This window comes from Salvelinus alpinus, chromosome 28 (assembly GCF_045679555.1).
Source record: "Salvelinus alpinus chromosome 28, SLU_Salpinus.1, whole genome shotgun sequence".
In the NCBI taxonomy this organism is placed as follows: domain Eukaryota; kingdom Metazoa; phylum Chordata; class Actinopteri; order Salmoniformes; family Salmonidae; genus Salvelinus; species Salvelinus alpinus.
Window position 1 is genome coordinate 9,299,110 of NC_092113.1, and position 12,572 is coordinate 9,311,681.

The 12,572-nt window shown below is 38.6% G+C and overlaps 6 non-coding genes across 6 annotated transcripts; all 6 read left to right on the forward strand.

Moving 5' to 3' along the window:
- Window positions 1-141: 141 nt before the first annotated feature.
- Window positions 142-213, forward strand: trnap-cgg (transfer RNA proline (anticodon CGG)). Its single transcript has one exon. It is a non-coding gene; the product is annotated as a tRNA-Pro (tRNA).
- A 600-nt stretch (window positions 214-813) lies between these two features.
- On the forward strand, window positions 814-885 carry trnap-cgg (transfer RNA proline (anticodon CGG)). The gene has a single exon. It is a non-coding gene; the product is annotated as a tRNA-Pro (tRNA).
- A 600-nt stretch (window positions 886-1,485) lies between these two features.
- On the forward strand, window positions 1,486-1,557 carry trnap-ugg (transfer RNA proline (anticodon UGG)). Its single transcript has one exon. It is a non-coding gene; the product is annotated as a tRNA-Pro (tRNA).
- A 167-nt stretch (window positions 1,558-1,724) lies between these two features.
- Window positions 1,725-1,796, forward strand: trnap-cgg (transfer RNA proline (anticodon CGG)). Its single transcript has one exon. It is a non-coding gene; the product is annotated as a tRNA-Pro (tRNA).
- Window positions 1,797-2,389: 593 nt separating this feature from the next.
- On the forward strand, window positions 2,390-2,461 carry trnap-cgg (transfer RNA proline (anticodon CGG)). The gene has a single exon. It is a non-coding gene; the product is annotated as a tRNA-Pro (tRNA).
- A 249-nt stretch (window positions 2,462-2,710) lies between these two features.
- On the forward strand, window positions 2,711-2,782 carry trnap-cgg (transfer RNA proline (anticodon CGG)). Its single transcript has one exon. It is a non-coding gene; the product is annotated as a tRNA-Pro (tRNA).
- Window positions 2,783-12,572: the final 9,790 nt, after the last annotated feature.

Genomic DNA, 12,572 nt, shown 5'->3' on the forward strand with positions numbered 1-12,572 from the left:
GCTGAAATTGCCTCCTTTATCTCTGTGTATGATTCTCGCTTAGATTGCGATTGGTGTCTGCTACAAATCTTGGATGAGCCCACTTTTACAAAGGTCAGGAACGTAAATAATGTCTTCTTCATCAAAAATACACAAGAAAGTGGCTCGTTGGTCTAGGGGTATGATTCTCGCTTCGGGTGCGAGAGGTCCCGGGGTCAAATCCCGGACGAGCCCTTTAAAAAGGACCAGTCTGAGTGAAAACCTATTCCACAATTCTCAGAATGTGTCTTCACTGAAACATACACAGTCAATGCTAGATTTAACCTGTATTTAAGAGAAGCAGCTGAAATGTTCTTCTTTACTCTGTGTATGATTCTCGCATAAGAGTGCGATTGGTGTCTGATACAAATCTTGGATGAACCCGCTATTACGAAAGTCGGAAACGTAAATAAAGTCTTCTCATCCGTAAATAAAAGTTTCTTGTAGAGACAGATTGCCTGTTACCCATCGTCTTTTATCAGTAATGCATTCTATACGCTTCAAAGTGGCTCGTTGTTTTAGGGGTATGATTCTCGCTTCGGGTGCGACCTTTAAAAAGGAAAAGTCAAAGTAAAAACCTTCAACACAATTCTCCGAATGTGTCTTTACTGAAACCCAGCCAATGCTAGATTTAAGCAGTATTTAAGAGAAGCAGCTGAAATTGCCTCCTTTATCTCTGTGTATGATTCTCGCTTAGATTGCGATTGGTGTCTGCTACAAATCTTGGATGAGCCCACTTTTACAAAGGTCAGGAACGTAAATAATGTCTTCTTCATCAAAAATACAAAAGTAAGTGGCTCGTTGGTCTAGGGGTATGATTCTCGCTTCGGGTGCGAGAGGTCCCGGGTTCAAATCCCGGACGAGCCCTTTAAAAATGACCAGTCGAAGTGAAAACCTATTCCACAATTCTCAGAATATGTCTTCACTGAAACATACACAGACAATGCTAGATTTAACCTGTATTTAAGAGAAGCAGCTGAAATGTTCTTCTTTACTCTGTGTATGGTTCTCGCTAAAGAGTGCGATTGGTGTCTGATACAAATCTTGGATGAACCCGCTATTACGAATGTCGGAAACGTAAATAAAGTCTTCTCATCCGAAAATAAAAGTTTCTTGTAGAGACAGATTGCCTGTTACCCATTGTCTTTTATCAGTAATGCATTCTATACGCTTCAAAGTGGCTCGTTGTTTTAGGGGTATGATTCTCGCTTCGGGTGCGTCCTTTAAAAAGGAAAAGTCAAAGTAAAAACCTTCAACACAATTCTCCGAATGTGTCTTTACTGAAAAACAGCCAATGCTAGATGTAAGCTGTATTTAAGAGAAGCATCTGAAATTGCCTCCTTTATCTCTGTGTATGATTCTCGCTTAGATTGCGAATGGTGTCTGCTACAAATCTTGGATGAGCCCACTTTTACAAAGGTCAGGAACGTAAATAATGTCTTCTTCATCAAAAATACAAAAGAAAGTGGCTCGTTGGTCTAGGGGTATGATTCTCGCTTTGGGTGCGAGAGGTCCCGGGTTCAAATCCCGGACGAGCCCTTTAAAAATGACTAGTCTAAGTGAAAACCTATTCCACAATTCTCAGAATATGTCTTCACTGAAACATACACAGTCAATGCTAGATTTAAGAGAAGCAGAGAGAACCCGCTATTACAAAGGTCGGAAACGTAAATAATGTCTTCTTCATCAAAAATAAATAAGAAAGTGGCCCGTTGGTCTAGGGGTATGATTCTTGCTTCGGGTGCGAGAGGTCCCGGGTTCAAATCCCGGACGAGCCCTTTAAAAAGGACCAGTCTAAGTGAAAACCAATTCTCAGAATGTGTCTTCACTGAAACATACACAGTCAATGCTAGATTTAACCTGTATTTAAGAGAAGCTTCTGAAATGTTCTTCTTTTACTCTGTGTATGATTCTCGCTTAAGAGTGCGATTGGTTTCTGATACAAATCTTGGATGAACCCACTATTACGAAGGTCGGAAACGTAAATAAAGTCTTCTCATCCGTAAATAAAAGTTTATTGTGGAGACAGTTTGCCTGTTACCGATTGTCTTTAATCAGTAATGCATTCTATACGCTTAAAAGTAGCTCGTTGTTTTAGGGGTATTATTCTCGCTTCGGGTGCGACCTTTAAAAAGGAAACGTCAAAGTAAAAACCTTCAACACAATTCTCCGAATGTGTCTTTACTGAAACCCAGCCAATGCTAGATTTAAGCAGTATTTAAGAGAAGCAGCTGAAATTGCCTCCTTTATCTCTGTGTATGATTCTCGCTTAGATTGCGATTGGTGTCTGCTACAAATCTTGGATGAGCCCACTTTTACAAAGGTCAGGAATGTAAATAATGTCTTCTTCATCATAAATACACAAGAAAGTGGCTCGTTGGTCTAGGGGTATGATTCTCGCTTCGGGTGTGAGAGGTCCCGGGTTCAAATCCCGGACGAGCCCTTTAAAAAGGACCAGTCTAAGTGAAAACATATTCCACAATTCTCAGAATATGTCTTCATTGAAACATACACAGTCAATGCTAGATTTAACCTGTATTTAAGAGAAGCAGCTCAAATGTTCTTCTTTACTCTGTGTATGGTTCACGCTTAAGAGTGCGATTGGTGTCTGATACAAATCTTGGATGAACCCGCTATTACGAAGGTCGGAAACGTAAATAATGTCTTCTTCATCAAAAATAAATAAGAAAGTGGCTCGTTGGTCTAGGGGTATGATTCTTGCTTCGGGTGCGAGAGGTCCCGGGTTCAAATCCCGGACGAGCCCTTTAAAAAGGACCAGTCTAAGTGAAAACCTATTCCACAATTCTCAGAATATGTCTTCACTGAAACATACACAGTCAATGCTAGATTTAAGAGAAGCAGCTGAAATGTTCTTCTTTACTCTGTGTATGGTTCTCGCTTAAGAGTGCGATTGGTTTCTGATACAAATCTTGGATGAACCCGCTCTTACGAAGGTTGGAAACGTAAATAAAGTCTTCTCATCTGTAAATAAATGTTTATTGTTACCCATTGTCTTTTATCAGTAATGCATTCTATACGGTTAAAAGTGGCTCGTTGTTTTAGTGGTATGATTCTCGCTTCGGGTGCGACCTTTAAAAAGGAAAAGTCAAAGTAAAAACCTTCAACACAATTCTCCGAATGTGTCTTTACTGAAACACAGCCAATGCTAGATTTAAGCAGTATTTAAGAGAAGCAGCTGAAATTGCCTCCTTTATCTCTGTGTATGATTCTCGCTGAGATTGCGATTGGTGTTGTCGTAGAAAATCACTTCAAATATAACTCTTACAAGAACTTTGTGAACTCAAATAAGATTTTTAATACAAATTGTATCACAATCTGGAATGTCCGCGGAACACACCCCGCGGCACACACACCGTGGAACACACACCGCGGAACCCCCCCTTTCCCAGAGCCTTAGCTCCTATATTTATACACACATAGCACTATGTCCATCCCTTATGCAAATGAAGTCTCCCTTCTCAAGTCATTCGCCACCACTATCCTCTAGTTCAAGCTTCCCGCTTGTTCACGCCCAATAACGCCCACATCTGCTCTCAGCTAGACTACAATGGTGGCCGGACCCTCCATCCTAGTGTGTCAGCATAATGTGTCAATGTACTCTTTGTTTTGTTTGCCTTTATTGGAATCAGCAGATTCAGCCCTATAGGCCTTCTTTTTAGAAGCAGCTGACTATGGATCCCTCTATCTTTAGTGTGTCAGCATAATGTGTCAATGTACTCTTTGTTTTGTTTGCCTTTATTGGAATCAGCAGATTCTGTCTTATAAACCTCTGTTTAGAAGCAGCTGACTATGAATCTCTTTATCATTAGTGTCAGGTCAGCAGACCATGTGTTCTCTCCCTTTCATTAGTGTCAGGTCAGCAGACCATGTGTCTAATTGTCCTAGGCATATTTCTCTGGTATGTGTCTTATTGGAATTGTCAGACTATATGTCTCTTCTACCATTAGCATCCAGTTGCCTTATGTTACTACTACAATCCCCCCTCTGGGGCTATTTAGCCACATAAATGATACAAATAAGACTTTGGGATAGTAAAAGAAAATACCTATGATAAACAAGAAAATACAAAAAATAAAAACAAAGTGAAGCATATAAACCAACTAGACCAAACATCTCCAATGTGAAATAGGAGTAAAAGATCTAATCAGAAACATAAAAAAACAAAAACTAACTAGACCAAACATCTCCAATTGTCATAAGAGTAATAGATCAAATTTGGTATAAAAAATATAAGGATAAAATATTACATATTTGATGAAGCATGAGATATATCTAATTCTGTTGCTTTTTCAATGTTCTTATCTTGAGGTAGATCATTAGAGTTTATCAGAAAGTTTCAAATATCAGTAAAAACTCTCCTGACTGATGTCTCAGATTGCTTTGTTGGCACGGTGGTCTGCTTGGTAAGGGCAGTCGATGTCATCTAGTGGTAGCTACTGTGGTCGTCACAGCAGCCGCCACCCTTGTTGTTGTCACAGGTTCTTCCTGTTCAGGTGCAGGGGTAGGTCTTCACCTTCCACTGGTTCAATCTTGTTCATGATGAGCACCTACTCGTCTTTTTCTTTGATTCATGTCAGGTCACATCCTTTCGGGTCCCAAACGACTTCTCCCTTTGTTTGGTGATGTGTCCATCCACTGAGTGCAATCTCCGATAAGGGTTTGATCCTTATGATTGAGATAGACTTCAGTTCTCCTGCTTCTGTTATACATTGAGGTGGAACATAGATTCTAACCTTGTCAGTCTTTTTGGATTGTTCGGCTGATTCCATTCTTCTCTTCCTGCTCCCACCATACATCTTGATTGTGCATTAGTCTGTTGTTTCTATACTAGCATTCACTGTTGCTTCTGTTATGTCAATGTCATTATTCTTTTGTTGTTCTAACATCAATTGTCTGTAAAGGAGACCATTCAAAAGTTTAAAAGTCAATTGTGGGGAAATCCCCATTTTCTTCAGCTTGCAGGACTTTTCCTCCTCTTTCTTCACCTGAGGCTCCCTCCTCAGGCCGGACTTAACTTCCATCTGGAAGGTTTCAATTTTTAGGGAAAAGATGTTCTCATTCTGTGCCATGTGAGGCCTCTCCTCCTCTTCTGGGTGCATTAGTCGGTGCACTTGTCGTATTTTGGCTTTCACTTGATTTGCTGTTTTCTTGGCTCCTCCCTGGCGTCTCAATCGTTTCCGCTGCTCCTGCTCCCTCCAGGCTCCCTCCTGGTGAATCAGCATCCTCAGTGTCCTCATCTCTATGTGGTTGTATCCTTCTCTCTGTTGGGACTCAGCTGCAGTGGTTCAGATGGTACCACGTCTGGCTTCTTTTCACTTGGACGGCCGTTCTTGTTGCTTTGGCCACCTCATAGGGTCCTTCTCTCCTCGGTTGATCCCACTTCCTCCGGAACACTCGAACGTGGACTAGATCTCCTGGTATCACTGGGAGAGGTCCTTCTGGTCCCCTTGGATCATCAGACGCAGAACCTCTCATCCTGGTTCAGGTTTCTGCCTACTTTCTGTAAGGCATTCATACTTAGAGACTTATGGCCTCTGTTCTATGATTGCACCATACATCCTCTTACTTCCATCACTCATCACACAATAAACTGACATTCCAGCTGAAGCTGGCGAACCCCTCTCCTTCTGTTTTCCTAGACATAAGACTTGGAAAACAACAGACAAAACATAACAGCATTGACAATGTTATGTGTTATGCATAAATATATTCATGCAATATATTCATGCAAACTGAAATCTGAGACCATGACAATTCCCACTCTCTCTTTACCTGTCTCTATGCCTCCAGGATACTTTTCTGCTGGACTCCACAAAAATAAAAGCCCTAAAAAGCTTCCTCATGCTTCCACCCAGTCTTCCCCTTTCGGCCCCAGGTTCTGAGAGGTGTTCCCAAATCATGTCAATTTTTACTTAGTTTCCCATCTGCTCCATTTTAACTGATAATCATGTGCATAACCTACAATTAACATTATCTCTTCTTGAATTAATTCAACACTGTTTATGCTTTCATATCAATCCCTTTAACATGTTTGTTTAGAGTATAATATCCTATAATCTATTCTTTTTCACATGATGTATTAAAAAATGAAACAAGTAACCTCCAAACTCAACCCAGTATGTCTAAAGTGGAATCTAATCTCTCTCTCTTTCTCTCTCTGATTCCACATCCTCTGTCATGGTGTTTTCAAGCTCACCCATTATTCAGCTGGACCTTACTTCTCGTGAGACTTATGTACCCACCAAAGAGAGACATAAAGAACTTTACCACTGCAGTGTTGTAAGAAGTATACCACCAGCCTGGTGTATCTTGATGTACACTCAGTCTCCAGAATGCAGCCCAAGCCCTTCCATTTCTGGCTGTTTTTTCCTGAGGACATACACACTAATACATGGGTTATTTCCTGACAACAGACTTTCTTCTTATAGCAAGATCACTAAATCTTAATTTTTAATAACAGCCCTATGTAAACATTCTGCCTCAATACCTGGCCTCCTGCCACAGAAATATTCATAATGATAGTTAAATGATGGTCCCTACGGCAACTGCTGTAAAATAACATGTAATCAGTCAAGCGTCTTCCAGTTGGAAGAATATCCAATCCTAACAAAACTATGTCATAAGTTTCTTAAACTTTTGCTCTAATGTTCAAAATGCCACCACTTATTCTTTTTACCATATCTTTAGATATGTGAATTGTTCTATTTACTTTTAGAATTGTCCCTATATTTTACACAGCCAGCTGTCTTTCCTTTTCTGTGAATTATCTCTATTTTTATACATATTTCTAGAAATAACACCCCTTTACTACCATTACCTTCATTTATAAGTCCCCTAACCCATAACTGCCATTGTTTGATACATACTTAAAACATCCTTAAGTCAATTTATATATCATTTATATCAGTCCCTCCTCAGGAACATATACACAACCTTATGTTCCTCAAAACAAAAATAAATTGACCAAACGAGAAAAAGAGAAAAAAAATAATAATAAAAAAAATAAATAAAAATAAAATTATAATAATTATTGCACATGTGCAATATTATCACTATTTGTAAAGAAATGAAACCTGGAGAAAACATCCATCCGTGTCATTCTATGCCCAAGTTATTGTTGGTCTCTTTCTTCTTCATTCATGGGTATCTTCGCACAACAGACTACCTTTTTATTCAATTAAACATTACATTTTATCATTCCAATTCCAATGACATTATAAAATGAAAGAAACAAAAAACCTTTAATCTAAAATTCTGTAAGTTTTGTCAACCACCTTGTCTCAGGATTAGTTTCCAGAGCTTCCCTAGGCCTATTAACGTTAAACAGTTCTATATCCAAATAACTAAACAGTTCTTTTTGAAATACTTTTCCCAATCCAATATTCAGGATAACAGTCCTTAGTGTTACCTTTAACTCAAATATGACCTCATCTATTCAATACACATCATCCCTTTAATAATTAACATTTATACTAAACACTTTAAATACCAGTACTATCTATTTTCCCAATAGCCCTTTTGTCTCAGTTTCTCTCATGAGTGGCCTGATAATAAAAAGGTCAGTACCCCAATTCCTTTAAGTCATTATTCTCCCAACAAATATAATGTCATTTCAGCATGTCTTTTTTAGATACAGTTCACAGGTCATCAGACACAGTTGTCCCTCACTATTCAGCCGGTTAGGGTGGGTTTGAGCTCCACACCCACTTGTAGTGATATTCTCTCCCATGCCTTAAAGCATTCTGACGTCACCTTCTATGATAACTCCCTTATTCTACCGGTGATTTCTCAGACGAATTACAGATGAGGTATTTATCAACAAAACCCTTTGGAGTAACTTTCATCACTTTCTATATGCAGAATGAACAAAACACATTTGTGTATTTATCCAAAGACCATAACCCCAAGGAACTGATAGTTTTACCCATGAACCCATGTTATATCAAAATAAAAATTAAAATAAACCTATTCGAATAACTTATTCAATTTAAGGGTACAACTCTTCATAATTTTCCCAGGGACATAATAGATTTTCAAAGTAATTATACAGTTTGAATAGAGCCTGGTGTCTTTTAAACATTTTATAAGTAAATCCCACCTGTTTCAACAATTTCTAGTAAAAGGTGATCAGTCTTTCACAGGAAATTCTTAGGAATCAGGGCATTTTGACACCATTAAAATGTTTCCAATCCCCTTTCTTTAGAAACAATTCAAATACATTTTTCAGAAAACATTTCCCTACCTTTTGCATACCCAATTTGAAACTGAATTGGAAAAAACCCTTCCAATAAATCTACTAATGTATATTCATTCCCAGTACATGGTGCACTTACTAGTAAACCATAAGCCAATAACACAAAGGAACTGGACTCACTTATCCAGAACTCCATTTTTTAGCCTTATCCAGATATTTTTATTTTTAAAGCGGCTGACTTTAACTAACTGCTTTCCACAGTAATGCAGTCTCCAATGCTATTTTGACCAGAGAAGACTAAACCCTTTTTTGTTCCTGGAAAAGAAAGTATACATATCATTAATATTCACAATGTTACCTTTGAATCAGCAAATAGTTTTTATTCCATAAACGTCTTAACAGTTTTCAGAGAATGACAGTATAGAATGTCTAACAATTAAAATTCCATCTGTACTCTACTATATGTCGAGTCAAACGTGATCAAATACTTCTTCTTGACCACATATAAACTGTAATCTCCATGAACCACTCATTGTTCGCTCAGAGACAATACACCGCCAAGTAAAAATTCCATTCACACTAACCTCAAACCGATTAGTTGTTTGTTAATTTGACAAGGAAATAAACTCTCGTATATCGGCATTTCCTGCTACCACACTAAGTTCTAGTGTCACCTTACACTAATTTTCCCCATAACCCGCTATATCCATATTCAAAACAGGGAGCTATTTTCTTATTTGTTTTTAGATATTGTCAATAGTTCCACTAATCACCCGCACGTCTGCGAGGACGAGTGGAACCACATTTGTCTTTTATAGTAATGTATTTGCTGATGATAGAATGTTACCAGGTAATGGCGTCCCCCATTTATCCAGTTTTTTCATATTCAATCCGAAGTCGGTAGAACTAATGTGCGCGTCTTTTAGTGAATCCATGGCTTTCTTTTAAAAAATCCCTCAATGCTATGGTGAAACAATCCTTTTGTTTTCATGCCACTATTTATTTATTTATTTTTCCTAAATACTCCCATACACCTTTTATTTATTATTTTTCCGAGGTAGAGCTAATCTCCTTTCCAATTAATAATTCATTTGTCACATCACTTAATTTCTCTTATCAAAGCCTACTCTTTATAGTACAGACATTATTTCTGAATACTACAGAAGACTTAATGTCTTATTCTAGTACAGTACTTCAAATATCACTGTGTTTTTCCCTTTACGGATATCATCATTAATTCATTTTATCCGTTTGGTTTATTCTATTCTTATAGCTCTAATCAATTTTATGATTACATTTACATTACATTTAAGTCATTTAGCAGACTCTCTTATCCAGAGCGACTTACAAATTGGAAAGTTCATACATATTCATCCTGGTCCCCCCGTGGGAATTGAACCCTCAACCCAGGCGTTTGTAAGCACCATGCTCTACCAACTGAGCCACACAGGTCCACTGCCCGTTCCATTAAGATCTCTATCTAACGTCTTACTTTTACCTTTAGTTATTTATTTTGTCTATACTTTCTTACCTCTTCTCTATATTCTTATTGTTTCATTGTCTTTTATCCCATTTTACTGTTTAATTCCTGATTCACGGTTTTAGTGAAACCAACCTCTCATATTCTGGTCTCTGTCCTTCAGGCTATTTTTAGACCGTAGCTTCTGTAGACACAGAGTGATCGACGGCCCGTTTTTTCCTCTTCCTTTGTTACACCGTTCGTGAATCCTTAATCTGTCCTGAATTTCACTATTTATCACTATTTATCTTAACTAACCTAGATTCGTTTTTAACTTTATAGTACAATTTCATTTTATCAACGATTCTACTTTCTGTTTTGTTACACACTTTTCTATCCGTATTTATACTATTCGGTTAACGCCTTTTTAAGTATTTTTATTTATTATTTGTTTTGACACCGTTTTTAGTAATTCTACTATGGTCGCTTATTACTTTATCACATCAGTGTTTTTATCCTTGATTACAACTTATTTTACTTCGATGTTTCTTAATTTCGTTCCCTCTATCTTAGTATTTAGAGGCACCCTTTCTTTACGTTCTACTCTGTCACAGGAAGGCTGCGCGCACCCTCTTCAGGACGCTCTGCCTACACGCACACAACCTGTCCTATCTTTCTTCCTAATGTTCTATCTTTACACAGATCCACTCATTTCTTACAACATTTTCATTCATCCTTTTATGTTTCATCCGTTCATTCAATCCCTTTGTTTTTACCTCAAAACAACTCAGTCTTTCTTCATTGACTTAATTCACTTCCTCCTACATAAGCCTAGACTTCTACAATATGACGAGACTACTGTCTAATCGGATCAGCTTGTCCTCATATCCTATTCAACCCCCAATACTTATCTTCTCTTCTATTATTAGAGTAGTATTGTAGCGTGACCCACTGAATTACCAAACCCTGGTAGCTAGACAGAGCGGTTTTTTATTCGCAGGATTTCTTTTGCATTTGAACGCCGCACAATCGGGCCAACGTTTTTCCTGCACCTACTACTTCACTCATACAGTCCTCCTTTCAGAGCGGAAACTATGAATATTTATTTAACTACTGATTTATGTTTTGACCGTATAAGTTACTTTTGCAGTTGAACGCCGCACAATCGGGCTAACGTTTTCCTACAACCTACTGATTTATGCTTTGACCGTATAAGCTACTTTTGCAGTTGAACGTCGCACAATCGGGCTAACGTTCTTCCTGCCTTCTAAATATTTCATCCGTTCAGTCCTTCTTTCAAAGCGGTAACTATTAATATTTATTTAACTACTGATTTATGTTTTGACCGTATAAGTTACTTTTGCAGTTGAACGCCGCACAATCGGGCTAACGTTTTCCTACAACCTACTGATTTATGCTTTGACCGTATAAGTTACTTTTGCAGTTGAACGCCGCACAATCGGGCTAACGTTTTCCTACAACCTACTGTTTTATGCTTTGACTGTATAAGCTACTTTTGCAGTTGAACGCCGCACAATCGGGCTAACGTTTTCCTACAACCTACTGTTTTATGCTTTGACTGTATAAGCTACTTTTGCAGTTGAACGCCGCACAATCGGGCTAACGTTTTCCTACAACCTACTGTTTTATGCTTTGACTGTATAAGCTACTTTTGCAGTTGAACGCCGCACAATCGGGCTAACGTTTTCCTACAACCTACTGTTTATAAGCTACTTTTGCAGTTGAACGCCGCACAATCGGGCTAACGTTTTTCCTACAACCTAATATTTATAAGCTACTTTTGCAGTTGAACGCCGCACAATCGGGCTAACGTTTTTCCTGCGTCCTAAATATTCATCCGTTCAGTCCCCCGTTCTGGGGCGGTAGCCATGAAGTATTTATTTACTAAATATCCATCCACAGATCATTCTGCGGTAAATATCCCACCCAAGCAGACCTCTTCAAAAATGTTCCTTTTTTAAAGAGCGGTATCATGGCTTCCTACATACTTATTTATGCAGCTCTCTCTTTTTAGAGCCGCATCCATAAGTAACCTGTCCAAGCGTTCCTTCTACTAATTTTATTGAAGAGGTATTACAGGATTTTCTACCTACATTATCTGTTTTTACCGTATGGGCTGTCCCACATTATAGCCAGCCATCTCAGCCAGATGGCGCAAACAAGCGCATCATTTAAGCTACACATTCGAACGGTCTGATCAGAACGAGCGCATGCATGCTCACTCTACATCTAACACAAGCAAAGTTCACAGCACCTATTCACTCAGTCTCTATACATGCACATACATTTATATTTAATACAATTCCCCAAATTACACATACATGCACATTCATTGAATTTAAAAGTTATTTTGTATTTACTGGTTTCATTTTAGGAAATTTGAAAGAGAGACTTACGTGGCGCTCCTCTCGCTGAGACAGTATCTCTGAAGCAATCTTACACAAACATTTCAACTATTGTAAGAACTTGCTTACCGTCTAGTTGGGCGGCCACCCTTGTTTGCCAGAATGTCCAAAGACACTATCTCCAGCCCTGAACGCCATTCCTCAGTCCCTGTCCCTCCTGGCTCAGCTCGCCAAATTATGTCGTAGAAAATCACTTCAAATATAACTCTTACAAGAACTTTGTGAACTCAAATAAGATTTTTAATACAAATTGTATCACAATCTGGAATGTCCGCGGAACACACCCCGCGGCACACACACCGTGGAACACACACCGCGGAACCCCCCCTTTCCCAGAGCCTTAGCTCCTATATTTATACACACATAGCACTATGTCCATCCCTTATGCAAATGAAGTCTCCCTTCTCAAGTCATTCGCCACCACTATCCTCTAGTTCAAGCTTCCCGCTTGTTC